This window comes from Triticum aestivum, chromosome 1B, assembly GCF_018294505.1.
Source record: "Triticum aestivum cultivar Chinese Spring chromosome 1B, IWGSC CS RefSeq v2.1, whole genome shotgun sequence".
Taxonomy (NCBI): domain Eukaryota; kingdom Viridiplantae; phylum Streptophyta; class Magnoliopsida; order Poales; family Poaceae; genus Triticum; species Triticum aestivum.
Window position 1 is genome coordinate 660,618,309 of NC_057795.1, and position 15,501 is coordinate 660,633,809.

Below are 15,501 nucleotides of genomic sequence, written 5' to 3' on the forward strand. Positions count from 1 at the left end.
GCAAGGTGACCACTACCCTGGATCTCACTACTATCATTGCTATGCTAGTTGCTTCATTCTATCGCTATGCTGCCTTACCTATCTTTTGCTCCTCAAGCCTCCTAAATTGCCATGAACCTTCTAACCTTTGACACCCTTCCTAGCAAACCGTTTCTTGGCTATGTTACCGCTTTGCTCAGCCCCTCTTATAGCGTTGTTAGTTGCAGGTGAAGTTGAAGATTGCTCCATGGTGGACATGATTTTGTTGGGATATAACAATATCTCTTATTTAATTAATGCATCTATATATTTGGTAAAGGGTGGAAGGCTCGGCCTTATGCCTGGTGTTTTGTTCCACTCTTGCCGCCCTAGTTTCCGTCATACCGGTGTTATGTTCCTGGATTTTGCATTTCTTACGCGGTTGGGTGATTTATGACCCCCTTGACAGTTCGCTTTGAATAAAACTCCTCCAGCAAGGCCCAACCTTGGTTTTACCATTTGCCTCACCACCACCTATATTTCCCTTGGGAGTAATTAACCCAAGGGTCATCTTTATTTTAGCCCCCCCCCCCGGGCCAGTGCTTGTCTAAGTGTTGGTCCGAACCGGGCATACTGCGGGGCCACCTCGGGGCAACTCGAGGGTTGGTTTTACTCGTAGGCTGACCTATCCGGTGTTGCCCTAAGAACGAGATATGCGCAGCTCCTATCGGGATTGTCGGCGCATCGGGCGGCTTTGCTGGTCTTGTTTTACCATTGTCGAAATGTCTTGTAAACCGGGATTCCGAGTCTGATCGGGTCTTCCTGGGAGAAGGAATATCCTTCGTTGATCGCGAGAGCTTATCATGGGCTAAGTTGCGACACCCCTGCAGGGTATAAACTTTCGAGAGCCGTGCCCACGGTTATGGGCAGATGGGAATTTGTTAATGTCCGGTTGTAGATAACTTGACACCAGATCCAAATTAAAACGCATCAACCGCGTGTGTAGCCGTGATGGTCTCTTCTCGGTGGAGTCCGAGAAGTGAACACGGTTTATGTGTTATGTTTGACGTAAGTAGGAGGTCAGGATCACCTCTTGATCATTGCTAGCTTCACGACCGTTCCTTTGCTCTCTTCTCGCTCTTATTTGCGTATGTTAGCCACCATATATGCTTAGTCGCTGCTGCAACCTCACCACTTTACCCCTTCCTTTCCTATTAAGCTTTGCTAGTCTTGATACCCATGGTAATGGGATTGCTGAGTCCTCGTGGCTCACAGATTACTACAACAACAGTTGCAGGTATAGGTTATGCGATGATCATGACGCGAGAGTGATTGTCGGTGTCAAAACCGGTGGATCTCGGGTAGGGGGTCCCGAACTATGCGTCTAGGCGGATGGTAACAGGAGACAAGGGACACGATGTTTTACCCAGGTTCGGGCCCTCTTGATGGAGGTAAAACCCTACGTCCTGCTTGATTGATATTGATATTGTGGATGTTTACAAGAGTGGATCTACCACGAGATCAAGGAGGCTAAACCCTAGAAGCTAGCCTATGGTATGATTGTAATGGTTGTTGTTGGGTCCTACGGACTAGAGCCATCCGGTTTATATAGACACCGGAGAGGGCTAGGGTTACATAGAGTCGGTTACAATGGTAGGAGATCTACGTATCTGTATCGCCAAGCTTGCCTTCCACGCCAAGGAAAGTCCCATCCGGACATGGGACGAAGTCTTCAATCTTGTATCTTCATAGTCTTGGAGTCCGGTCGATGATGATAGTCCGGCCAATGATAGTTCGGCTGATGATGGTAGTCCGGGTATCCGGACACCCCCTAATCCAGGACTCCCTCAGTAGCCCCTGAACCAGGCTTTAATGACGATAAGTCCGGCGCGTATATTGCTTGGCATTGCAAGGCGGGTTCCTCCTCCGAATGATAGAAGATTGTGAACACCAGGATAGTGTCCGGCTCTGCAAAATAAATTCCACATTCCACCGTAGAGAGAATAATATATGCACAAGTTCAATCTGCTGACGTTTTTTGCGGCATGACGTCACGCCACTACCAAGCCATTACTTGAATCGTGCATTTAGCGAAGCGGTTTCCTTGGCACGTCTTGTCGAAGTAGAGATCGTGTTCCCCCTTAATCCGGGATTCTCATCAATACGGCCGTGGGTAACCCAACCACGCCCGTCGCCACGCCCCCTCTATCGAAGGCGAGTCCCAAACGGTCACGGAGACGGCTCTTGGTATTCTCCCTCCTTATAACGGGACCAAGGCTCGTTTCTTTTCTTCACTCCTCCATCGAATCCTTTCCCGCTCCAAGTTCCAGCACCTAGAGCTCCAGATTCGAGCGCTTCGGACCTTCAACGATGTCCGGTTCCGACCTCCAGGGCCGGTGGATGCCGTCCTCCGTCACGGAGGAGGACGTGCTAAAGCTGCGGGAGGCCAAGTACCTGGCTTTATCACAGGTTGCCTGCCGAAGGGCAGGCCATCCCCACCCCTGAGCCCGGCGAGTATGTCGTTTTTGTATCCCACCTCCGTCGGGGTTTAGGCTTCCCGATGGATCCTTTTGTGAGAGGGCTCATGTTCTACTATGGGTTGGAATTCCATGAGTTGGCTCCGGAGTCCATCCTCCATATTTCCGCATTTATCGTTGTCTGCGAAGCCTTCCTCCGCCTGTGGCTGAAGACCTTCAATGTGGCACCGAAGATGATCGGGGGGCGTCAAGCGGAGTGCGGCGGGGCGGCCATAAGTAGGAGGGCCGATGCCCCGTGGCCCGCTGGCTCCTTCCAAGAGGAGCTCAGCCCGTGGCAGCAAGAGTGGTACTATATCATCGTTTCGAGGGGACGCAGACAAAAGCTGCCGCCCTTATTCCGCCCGGGACCTCCACGACGGTTGATGTCATGGGTCAACCAAGGGCTCAACTAGGGGCCGTCAAAGGACGTGCCCCTACTGCAGGGCCGGATTCAAGATCTCCAAACGAGGGAGGTTGATATGGTGGTGGTAATGCAGGTTATGCTGATTAGGCGTCTTCCGCCCTGCAAACGTCGCCCTCTCCGGCTGTGGGAGTTCAATCCGGAGGGCCCACGGATTCTTCAACACTTCATGGGTATGACACCCCTGGAGATGTACAAATTATTCTTCGGATCGCAAGAGGCGCGTCCGGAATTGACCGAGGATGCTGGCCTAAGCTGCAATCGCCCGGATACTCAAGTAAGTAGTTCCAAGTCCGGACATACCGTTTGTTTGCCTTTCGATGATTCACCTTCTGACCAACTTCCTTCTAAACAGGAGTGGATATCGGAAGCAAAATTGATATGGTGTCCGGCCCCCCTCCCCGAGACCGCGCCGGATTCCGTGCTGGTCCGGATGCTTGTGGTTGCACCTCCAGAGGAAGGCGAAGGGGAAAGCAGGAAAGCTACTGCCTCGCCTAAGGAGGCTCTTGAAAGAGGGGGGATCGAAAATCCCTCCCTCCAAGGGGAGAAGAGGACTGCCTCCGAGGACCCGGGGGCAAAAGCCCCTAAATAGGGGAAGAAATCTTCGCCAGAGGGCCCTGCGTCCGGGGAGGCCCCGGCCGCACAATCTCCCTTTGAGAATCAGCCCTCCAACGAGCCGTAAGTAGAAAGAAAGGAGTTTTATAATAAGGGACATCCCTATTTGTGCTTCTGAGGATAACTAAAGTTTTTACCTTGTAGTTCGGATCTCCGTCCTTCGCAAATGAGCTCGTCTTCGGGGGACCTTCGTCCGAAGAAGATGGAGAGCGAGACGCCTCCGTCCGGGGCGCCGTCGGATAGGGCGGACGAGCCTGAAGTGTCGTCACGGAGGGAGCCCCCTGGTTTGGCAAAGCCGGATAGTTTGGCGCCAACTGGTGTACGGCTGAAGGATCTGCTTGAGAAGGCGTCTATCTCAGAAGATCACCACGCATTGATGAGCATGGTGATTGAAAGGATTTCGTCCTCCGAAGGCGGGTTGCATAATGCCGTCAGGAGTTTGCTGGCGGGGTATGAGGTACGTAAAAATGACACACCTTTTAACAGTTTTGCATATAGAATGCGCCCTGCATAGATAGTAGCCCCTGAGACTCGGTAGGTTGTCGAAATCGACAGTGTGCCGAGGATCAAAATCGCAGGTTTAAATTTCCGCCGTGCCGATGCAGGTGGCGGGTCGTCTGGGGGCCAGCCGGACTGATGGAGTTGCTGAACTAAAGCGGCAACTCGCTGTTGCGGATGCGGACATCACTCTGGTCAACAGGCGACTTGATGAGTCGCAAGGTAAGTGTTTCTGTGCGGTCACTTGGTAAGGGGGCCGAAGCCAGCTCCTTACAACATGTGCGTGAAATGCAGATAGTGCCGCTGCTGTGGAGGGCCTTCGGGCCGAACTTGCTCAAGCCAAGGAGCAGGCCAGAAGGAGTAATGCAGCAGCCTCGAGGGCGGCCGAGGAGTTAGCGGCCGAAAGGGCCGCACACTGCCGGAGCAGGGAAGAGATGGCCGAAATGGCCGTGAAGTTAAAAGATGCTACCGACCGCAATGAGGCTCTTGGGAAGGAGCGCCTAGCGGGGCAAGAAGACCTGGAGAAGGCCACCACCGAAGCCAAGGATGCCCGCTCTGCAATGCGGGCTATAAAGGAAGAGCTGCGCCAGGCCGGAGATATTGTAGCTGGCAAGCCTTTTCTGCTGCACCGAAGGTTTACGGATTCAAAGTATGCTCAGCTGGGCCAACTGTGGGGTCTAGAGGACCCTTATATGGACTTAGCAGCGAGTGCGGCGGATGTCGTTGTGCATTTTCAAAGCCAGAAGGATCACAAGACGGAAGAGCTGTTTTGGTCTCAATTCCATAGTCCGGAGCGTTCACTTCCGCTGACCGACCGTTTGGCCAAGTGGGCTGAGCTAAATAGGTTGTCCGGGCTTGCTATGACGGATATAGTGACCCATGTCTGGCCGGATAGGCCCGAGCCGAAGAGTTACTTTGGCTTATTGCAGCGATTTCTTGGAGCGGTACCGCATATTAAGGCGATGAAGCGGTCGGCCTGCATAGAGGGTGCGCGGATGGCACTCGCCCGTGTGAAGACACATTGGACAGAGATGGATGCCACCGCTGTTGCGACCCCGGGTTCGGACGATAACCGGTTACCCGCCGAGCACTATTTTGGCGAAGTGCTGCGTGGTGCTCGTGTAATAGAGTCGCAGTGCTCAAAAAATGTTACGTTCGAATGAACGTTTTTATGATGTAAAACAATATTTATGATGTAAGCGCCTTTTATACTTGTGCATTCAAGTAATAGAGTATCTCCTATGTGGCCGTTCATGTATACGTGTGTATAACCTGAAAGATGGCAGTCGTCGGCTTCAGCCCCCACGCACAAGGTGCGGGGGTGTTCGCAAAAAATAGCGCGTTTTCACACTTAATCCGACGTTTCGGTCCTGTAAAGGAGGTGGTAGCGTAGCAAACGAGGCAACCGGACTATAATGCTTTATCACTTTCACTTAGCCATGGAGTTCGAGGGTGGGGCTACGACATAGCCCCTGGGGGCACCGCGCACTCCGAATTTGGGGCGCATATGTGCCTGACTGGGAAACGGCCCTTAGTCAAAGCGGAGGAATTCTAAACATTCCCATGGTCGATCGAGTGGTTGACCAGTCTCTCGCTGTATCATGACAGTCAGTTTTCGGCTTTCTCTACTGAGGTGCTCGCCCAGCCGAACTGGGGCACAATCGCAGAGTTCTCCTGGTGCCGCGTTAGCCGATGATACGGAACGTAAGGCAGCAAAACACAGGAGCCGGGCAAACCCAACATTTGACCAAAGACATGATTCGAAGCTGATGCATATAAGGCCTAACTCGAGACGCCAAACACTCCCGAAGGTGTTCGGTCTTTACAAAAGCGGGCAAAACAATGCCCTAAGCCCCTTATGTCCAGGTACGGGCAAGTTCTTCTGGCGCGGCCGATGCCAAAACGCCAGTCTCCACTCTGGTTATAATAAGAAACCAGGGGATTATAGCAACAAGAGACAGTAAGAAAGGTTTACGTAGGGTCTTAGTCTGAAAAGAGTCCTTGCAACGGGTCCCTACTGCACGTCTGCGCCTGTGTCTCCGTTGTGCCGTATCCTGGACGGGTGTGCACGTTGTTCATCTGTAAAAAGAGAGGAACTTAGTTTGAAAAGAAATCGTGCGAGAAAGTGCATAAAAATTTGAAATATAGATTAATAAAGCTGAGCCTATGCTAGCTCATCATGGCTTATATGTACAAACCCTTGTGAAGGGGTGTGTGGCTAGGTAGCCCCTAGCTTATTTATTCCGGACTCGTCCAGCCGTGTCCGGGGTCTCAGGCGACCTTTTAATGAAATGATGCCACGTGGACTGGGCATTTTAAGCGTAAGAGACGCGTAATGTGGTATTGCATTGAAGCGGACGAAAGCTTCCCGTCCCAGTGATGCTTGATAGCTACTTTTAAATGGGGTGACATGAAAGGTTAGCTTTTCTCGTCGGAAGTTGTCAGGTGATCCAACACAACTTCTAGTAATAATGAAATTGTGCACCTGGCGTAAGGGCCTGGCACCACTCCTTTGAAGGAAGTGCGGCTATGCCGAATTGTAGTAGGGTCTATCCTAACTTGCGGATTGTGTCCGGATATAGCAGGTTTAAGTCACTGCCGCCGTCCATCAAAACCTGCGTGAATTGCAGTCCGTCTATTATGGGATCCAGTATCAGGGCAGTCTATCCTGCGTTCCGGATACTTCTGGACTAATCCAGGTGGTCGAAAGTGATTGGTTTTGACATCCAATCTCGGTGTTCCGCTGGGGTGGACCGTGCGACACTTGTCTTAGCGAGTGCCGTGTTGGTTTTCCGTACTATCACATGAAGTGAGTTTACTGTTTTGACTTCTTGTGGGAAAGTCTTTTGACTTCCGGTGCTCTGCTGGTGGGGTTCGTCATCGTCCTCGCTTGGCGCATCGAGCCCCTTGTGTCCGGCGTTGAGTCTGCCGTACTGTTTAAAAACCCAACAATTTTGGTTGGTATGGTTTGCAGGCCTTCCGGAGGTACTATGGATTTGACATATCCGATCTAAAATTTTGTTTAAATTTGATAGCTCATCGCTGTTGTCCTTAAGAGGCAGTGTTTTATTGTTTGGCCGCGAGCTTTTGAATCCGGCGTTGACCGCCGTGCCCTTTGGGCTTTTTTCTTTATTCCGGCGCTGATCTTTCCTGCGCTGTGATTTTCCGTTTCCATCTCTGATCTCGGATGTACTCGGGTCACTGGTGCTGCATCTTGCTAGCCAGCTGTCTTCTCCTACGCAAAAGCGCGTCATGAGGCTTGTTAGCGCGGCCATTGTTCTTGGCTTCTCTTGGCCGAGGTGTCTGGCGAGCCATTCGTCTCGGACGTTGTGTTTAAAAGCTGCTAAGGCTTCCGCGTCCGGACAGTCGACTATTTGGTTCTTTTTGGTGAGGAACCTGTTCCAGAATTTGCACGCTGACTCTCTGGGCTGTTGGGTTATATGACTCAGATCTTCTGCATCCGGAGGGCGGACATAAGTCCCTTGAAAATTTGCTCTAAATGCGTCCTCAAGCTCTTCCCAACTTCCAACAGTGTTTTCTGAGAGGCTTTTGAGCCAATGCCGAGCTAGCCCTTTGAGCTTGAGGGGTAGGTATTTTATGGCATGGAGATCATCTCCTCTAGCCATGTGTATGTGTAGTATGTAATCTTCTATCCAGACTCATGGGTCTGTTGTGCCATCGTATGCCTCTATGTTTATGGGTTTGAACCCTGCTGGAAATTCATGATCCAGCACCTCATCGGTAAATCATAGTGGGTGTGCGGCGCCCCTGTATTTGGGTGTGCCGCTGTCTTCGAACACTTGTCGTGTTGTGTTACTTCCTGGGTCCCTCTTTTTTGGCCCGTAGATGGACCTAGTTGGGCCGTCCGTTTTCCCAGGATCATAGGTTGGCTTGTGTGCGGCGTCGCTTGTCGCTTTTGGCCTGTCATCTGGCCGTCTATCCGGCCAGGCGGCCTCTTTATTTTTTGACTGTGAGGGCTCTATGGCTTCCTCGTCGAATTCTGGTAGCAGCTTGCGCTTCGGGTAGCTCTTTGTTTGATGGCCATTGCCATATTTGTCTACGGTCTTGAGTATTTTGCTCCACTTCATTCTGAGGATGTCTTCCGCTGTTTTGAGCTTCCGTTTTTCCTTCTTCAAACTTCTTGCAGTGGCGACGAGTCTTTTGTGAAGGTTCTTATGCTCCGGTAGTGTGTCCGGACTGTTGATTGCTCCGTGAAGGGGTTGATTATCCGGTTCATCCTGTTCAGATGGTTGCTTGGTTGTATGTTCGTCGTCCGCTGGTTTGCCCTGCTCTATCGCTGGGTCGTTAGGAATGCTACTTTGATCGAGGCGGGACTTAGGGCGGCGTCTACGTCGCCGTTTTGGTTGTTTATCGGCGGGATTATCCTCTGCCGCGTCCCGTTGTTCCTCGGTATCGCTTCCCTTTGGGGTGTCCACCATATGTATGTCATGTGACGAGGTGGTCTTCCAGTGTCCTGTAGGCACTGGTTCTTGATAGTCTCCGGCATCGTCGTCCATACCGTCGATGTCTTCGGAGTCGTAGTCGAGTACGTCAGTTAGATCATCGACGGTGGCTACGAAGTGGGTGGTGGGTGGGCCCTGAATTTCTTCGTCGTTCGCATCCCAACCATCCTGGCCGTAGTTCGGCCAGGGCTCTCCGGATAGCGAGAGATGCTTCAGCGAATTTAAGATATCGCAGAAGGGTGAGTGCTGAAAGATGTCCGCAGCGGTGAATTCCATGATCGGCGCCCAGTCGGATTCGACCGGCAGGGGCGCAGGAGGTTCGGAGTCCGACAGGGGGTCCGGCACCTCGGAGTCATGGGCTTTATGCGGGACAAGATAAGTGTTCGGCTCCATCACCATAGAAGTTGCAGCTCCCGAGGCGGTGTCCAGCCATCCGTCCTCGATCTGAGGGATCGGCTCCGGACTATGGGTCAGAGCGGATTCGTGTGCGGCCTCCAAGGTGCTGTCCGGCGGCAGAGTTAGGTCGTGCCCATCGTGACAGCGCGGCACGCTTGGCTGTGGCTCAGATCCATCAAAGATCAAGTCCCCGCGGATATCGGCCGTGAAGTTTAGGCTTCCAAACCTGACCTGACGGCTAGGGGCGTAGCTTTCGATCTGCTCCAGATGGCCAAGTGAGTTGGCCCGTAGTGCGAAGCCGCCGAATACGAAGATCTGTCCGGGGAGAAAAGTCTCACCCAGGACTGCGTCGTTGTCGATTGAAGAGGCCATCAAGCCTATCAGTGACGACACAGAGGAACTCTCAATGAAAGCACCAATGTCGGTGTCAAAACTGGCGGATCTCGGGTAGGGGGTCCCAACTGTGCGTCTAGGCGGATGGTAACAGGAGACAAGGGACACGATGTTTTACCCAGGTTCGGGCCCTCTTGATGGAGGTAAAACCCTACGTCCTGCTTGATTGATATTGATATTGTGGATGTTTACAAGAGTGGATCTACCACGAGATCAAGGAGGCTAAACCCTAGAAGCTAGCCTATGGTATGATTGTAATGGTTGTTGTTGGGTCCTACGGACTAGAGCCATCCAGTTTATATAGACACCGGAGAGGGCTAGGGTTACATAGAGTCGATTACAATGGTAGGAGATCTACGTATCCGTATCGCCAAGCTTGCCTTCCACGCCAAGGAAAGTCCCATCCGGACACGGGACGAAGTCTTCAATCTTGTATCTTCATAGTCTTGGAGTCCGGTCGATGATGATAGTCCGACCGATGATAGTTCGGCTGATGATGGTAGTCCGGCTATCCGGACACCCCCTAATCCAGGACTCCCTCGGTGATGCTTGCTTGCGTTGAGTTCTTCTTCTCCTGCTTCTTTAATCAGGGGATAGGTTCCAGGTCGGCAGCCTGGGCTAGCAGGGTGGATGTCGTTTGAGTTTCTGTTTGTGTTCCATCCGTAGTCGGATGTTGATCTCTTGTAAGATGATGTTGTATTCGTGTGGCATTGTATGCCTTTTGTATGTATCCCCATCTATTATGTAATGTTGATGTAATGATATCCACCTTGCAAAAGCGTTTCAATATGCGGGTCTATCCTTGGTGGGACCTTCGAGTTCCTTTTTGGATAGGGTCGCATATTGGGCGTGACAATGCATGTGTGTGTTAGAAGCAAACGAGGCACGAGGAGAAGGATAGAGATAGAGGGATGCATGTAGGAGGTGGTACGAGAGGCATACTATATCGAGCGGGGAGGAGTGTGCGAGTACGAGAATGATGAAAAGAGTGGTGGGAGTGAGGCATGGACGGTGACAAGAGAAGGGGGGAAGCTTGTGTTTGTGCTAGGCACACCTGGCTAGAGAGGCATATCGATCGATGTGTGCCATAAAGAAGGAGCTGGGGGGCCTACACACACCATGGGTGAACGACCTAAAGTGAAAAGACGAATTTGCATGATGGAGCTAGAGAGTGCTGAGGGAGGGTGAGAGGGATGCGGGCGTGTGCATGCACAAGAGAAAGTTAGCGCTAGCTACAAAGATAAGAGGGTTGTGTGGGTGTAAAAGACGAATAAAAATCATATATACTTCATTATAAAAAGCGAATTCGGATATTTGAAGAATTTATCATAGTGTTTTAAACCGACGTATGTGTGAATATATATAACGGTGATACACATGGTGTGTTTATGAACATGTTATACTACATTTAATATATTTTATCTCTACTCTTATAAAAAACGGAGTTGTTGATGATGGTGTGCCTGCCATCCTACATTATAGGCCGTCCGATTTATATCTGGCGGATAGCAAGGAAATTATGATGGTTGAAGTTGGCAACAATCATGATTGTAGATTCTTATTGAAATAGAAAAACGAATTCAAATTTAGTTCGAATTGCAGCGGTAGTATAGACATTTGGAATGCACTAAAATGTTGGTATGAGTAGGTTACATGCATTATACAACAAAGCGAAAAAAATCAATCGGACATAACATGGATTCATACTCCCTCCTTCCATCTATATAGGGCGTAATGAGATTTTTAAGACCGCCTTTGACTATTGACAAGATTAATAGTACATGACATGCACAATGTGAAAATTATATCATTGAAAGAACCTTTCACAGGCGAAGTTAATGGTGTGCTTTGTGTAAGTTGCATGTCATATATCATTGCTCTAATATTTGGTCAAAGTTAGCATCAAAAAACGCATTAGGCCCTATATAGATGGAAGGAGGGAGTAGCTTTGAATAGCATTTGTATAGTAAAACGGGGCAAGACTCTCTCTTTGTGTGGTGTGAATAGTTTTATTTTTTTCGTTTTCTTTTTGGTTGAGGGAAGTGCGAATTGACTTGGTACGTACAAGTACAATATTACTATGCAGTAAAAAAAGGTACAATATTACTACACGTTAGGCTTGTCCCTAAAATTCAACCCGTGTCTTGTTATATCCCAAAAATTCAGATATCGTGCTCCCAAAACTGGCGCCTTCACAACCCGCGCCTTGCTATCCCGAAATTACAACGCGCGCGAAAACTCCCTCCAGCTGCCAAATCCCGACACGCAAAATTCCCCTTCTAACCCTCAGCCGAAAGGGCCGCTAGTTCAAATCAGTGCGGGGTACTTTTGTAACACACTCTACATTTTGGACAAGCACGTCCCTAAGTCATGCTTCACCCCCTCCCATCGCCCCCTTTTCGCCATTCGAAATCCCAGGCCGCCATAACCTCTCCGCTCCAGCCGCGAAACACCACCCTCCTCCGTCCGCCACGTCACCGCTGCCCAGCCGGAGCCTCTTCCCCGACGACGTCGTCCACCGCAACAGCTCGACGTCCCTCATCCACCTCCCCGGATGAGGATCCATCGTCCATCTCCCCGTCCCACCGGTTCAGCCGCCCCGTCCTCCACCTCCAAGGAGCTGCTCCGATGATCGCCTCATCTATCGCGGCTGCTCCATCCCCACAGCGCCGCCTTAACCTGCTCCACCAAAACCGCAGCATCCTCACCGACTCCTCGGACGAAGCCGAGGCCTACTCGGCGCCACCAAAGAGGTTGTACACTCATCGCATTGCACCTTCTCCTTAACTCGACCTCCCGGCGCTGACGGTGCTCCATCCCGCACCCCCATGGAGCGGCTACCTTGAAGCCAACGCTGCAGGCGACATCTCCACGGCGGCTCTCCCCCAGTGCGAGGCCCCTTCGGCGGCGGCATCCATACCAGCCGAATTTGCTCCTGCTACTACTCCGGCTCTCACTCGCTCGCTCGCGCTGCTGCTGCTGCTCCGGCTCTTGCTCGCTCGCTCGTGCTGCTGCTACTGCTCCGGCTCTCGCTCGATCGCTCGCTCGCCCAGCTACTGCTGCTGCTCTCCCCCTCGCTCGTGCTGCTGCTCTGCTCCGATTAAGCCACACTTCAGTCGACTGAATCGACTTTTGGGTCAGTCGATTTTCAGGGGTTGGGGGGGGGGGGGTTCGCCGGAGTTAAGGAAGAACCACCCGCAGCGGGGACGGGGGCTCGCCGGAGAGGTACGCCACTATCTATCTTAGGGTTCAGAGTGGGGGGCGGGGGGCCTAGAGGGCTGGCCGGGGCAGCGGTGGCGAGTTGTTTCGGGGTGGCAAGGCGGCGCTGGGGCCTGCGGTTCGGCCGGTGGTGGCAGGCGGCTCACGGGTGTGCAGGTTGAAAATGAACTGCAGGCCCTCCGTAAACTACATGTCAAGTGTCTCTCTGCTACCATTGCGTTCAGTTTCGACAGTAGCATTCAGATTCCATAGTTAATTTCAGTTTCGACAGTTAAGTTCAGAGTCAACAGTTTTTACCTCATCTGTTGTAGTCAGGTGGTTTTTGGTGATATTAATTTTACATCCATTTTTCATCATCTATTGGAGATGCTATTAGAATCCCACTTGAGATTGACGATGTCTATCTTGTGCTGCTTCAGCCTTGACATCTTACGGCTCACCGGAGCTGCTCCAACGACAGAACGATCTATCACAACAGAGCAGTGCCCTGGACGCCGTCTACAGATTCCTCAGATCTTCCTCCACACCTCCGACAGCCACCTCTGCCTCAACTACTTCAGTGACCAACCCAATGATGCTGAGGTCGACATGGCTACGGCAAAGATGTTGTACACTTGTTGCATCACTTATTACTATACATTCATGTCGATCCATTAGGGCTATTTTGGTTTAACGGAAAAACGTCGATCCACTGGTTGTTACCATCACTCTAAATTTCTGCATGCTCTCTTACATAATCTCACCATATTTTTTTCGTATGCATGTCAGATATTGTACACAGTCATGCTGAACATGTAGAGAAAAAGAGAAGAGTTTTGCGCGGCAATACAATGTCATGCAGACATCGCTTCATGGTGGGTTCAATGGCAAACCCTCCCCACCCCTCTCCAGATTGTAGTCCAGAGGAAGATATCTGTTCTGAGGCGTATTCAGACGCCGCTGACCACTCCTATTTACCCCCAAGGTGTTTGCTCTACCTTGGCATGATGATGTTAGTCATATCATGCATATGTTGCCTTGCAGTGCCTACTTTTGACATCATATATGTCATCTGCTTAGTTTAGACATGTTTTGTAATGCCATCTATTTAGTTTCTATATCATATATAGGAATTATGTAGTCTCATGTCTTTTAGCCAGCCATAATATATGTGAAATGTGCAATGCCATCCTGTTTAACCAGGCATCATATATTTGAATGATATCTTGCCCATCCTTTTCTTCATTACATTTCCATTTGTCGACAATATTTGTACATTAAACTACTCTTCCTGTGAATCAGCCATTTGGGTGGGAGATGGAAAAATCTGGAGTGAAAACAAGGCCTTCAGAGCAGACATTGCTACCTGTCGAAGCAGATCTCTTGTTGGGTCCCGATAGCTCCTCAGAGATGGATTCAGAGACAAATGATCGGCCCTATTCCCCCCACTGAGGTGTATGCTCTAACTTGGCACGGTTATACTGCTCATATCATGCATACGGTGTCTTGCATTGCATACTTTAGACATCATATACACAATATTCAATACCATGTTCTTAGTTCAGACATCATATCGAATGCCCTCTGTTTAGCATATAAATCACATATGTGAATTAAATGATACGATCCTGATTACTTAGATAACATGTAGGTGAATTATGTCATGCGATCCTGTTTAGTTATTCATCATATCTTTAAATTATGTTATGCTATGCTATCCAATTTAGATAGACATCATATATGTGAAATTATGTCATGCTATCCGTTTTAGTTAAACAATATACATGTCAACTATTTCATGCCCTCTTTTTTCCACACTATCTATTGCATCTGTCTCTCATACAATGTGTGTATATTCAACTATGTTTCCTGTTTATCAGCCATTTGAATTGGAGCGGGTGATGCCAGTATCTAGCGGAATAAAAACACGGTCTTCAAATAAAACCGTGCTACCTCTTGGTGGAGATAGCACCCCGGTTGTACATACACAAGAACCATCCCTACCACACATAACCCAAACTCTTGCAGATTATACCCCTACTGCGATGGACAGAGAACCAGCTTCACCCAATCTAACCCCAACCCCAGCCGATAGTAACCCAGTTTCTGTTGACACATCACCATCTCCACCACAGAGCTCCCAAACAACAGCAGTTAGTAAGGCAGCTCCAGTGCCCAAAGGGCCAGTACTATCACGGTGAACCCCAACTCCACCAGTTAGTACGCCTATTCTTGTGGAGGAAGCACAACCAGCCAGTCGTAGTTTAGCATCTATCGTATTTGATGTTGTTAAATCGTATGTGCGTATCTTCCCATCTTAGAAATATTATACTAAAGATGAAGGAAAATGCCAACTGCAGGTGTTTGTCCAGTAGTTATGTGTAAGTAATGTTATTCATGGCAATTACTTTGCTTCGTCCCATACATCTTACCTTCATGATGGTTATAATACATCAAATTTTCCCATTTTTCTTTATAGAGAAGGACTGATTTGGAAACTCAGGATGAGGTAACCTGTGCTAATACCCCTGCTATCTTCAAGAATGCTTGGTGGCAGTATCGGAATTACCTGAAGAAAACGTACTTCACCGGCAAAGAAACTCATCAAATTCCCTTATGTTCTCCTGAGACACATTTACTGGACGATGACTGAGAACGCCTTGTTCTGTACTGGTCCCGAACCAAGAATGTGATAAGATCTATGAGCTCATTTTCTATTTTTAAGTATTTTATTCTTGCGTCTTACTGTACTCTGTTCATGTAGAACAAGTGCCTAAACCTGAAGAACAATTGTTCTAATTTAATATTCCATTGCTATCATAGTTCAAAAAAGCGCTAGGCGTTAATTGTGCGTTTTGCCACCGCCTTGCGCTTTACTGACCAAAGCGCATGCTTATGCGCAGTTATGCACGGATTATGCGTAGTTATGCGCAATGCGTTTTGCCAACACCTAGAGCCTAGGCGCGCTTAAGCGCTCGCTTAGGCGCACCTTTTTTAACTATGATTGCTTTGCTCTTGTATCACTGTATTTACTGATACGAAC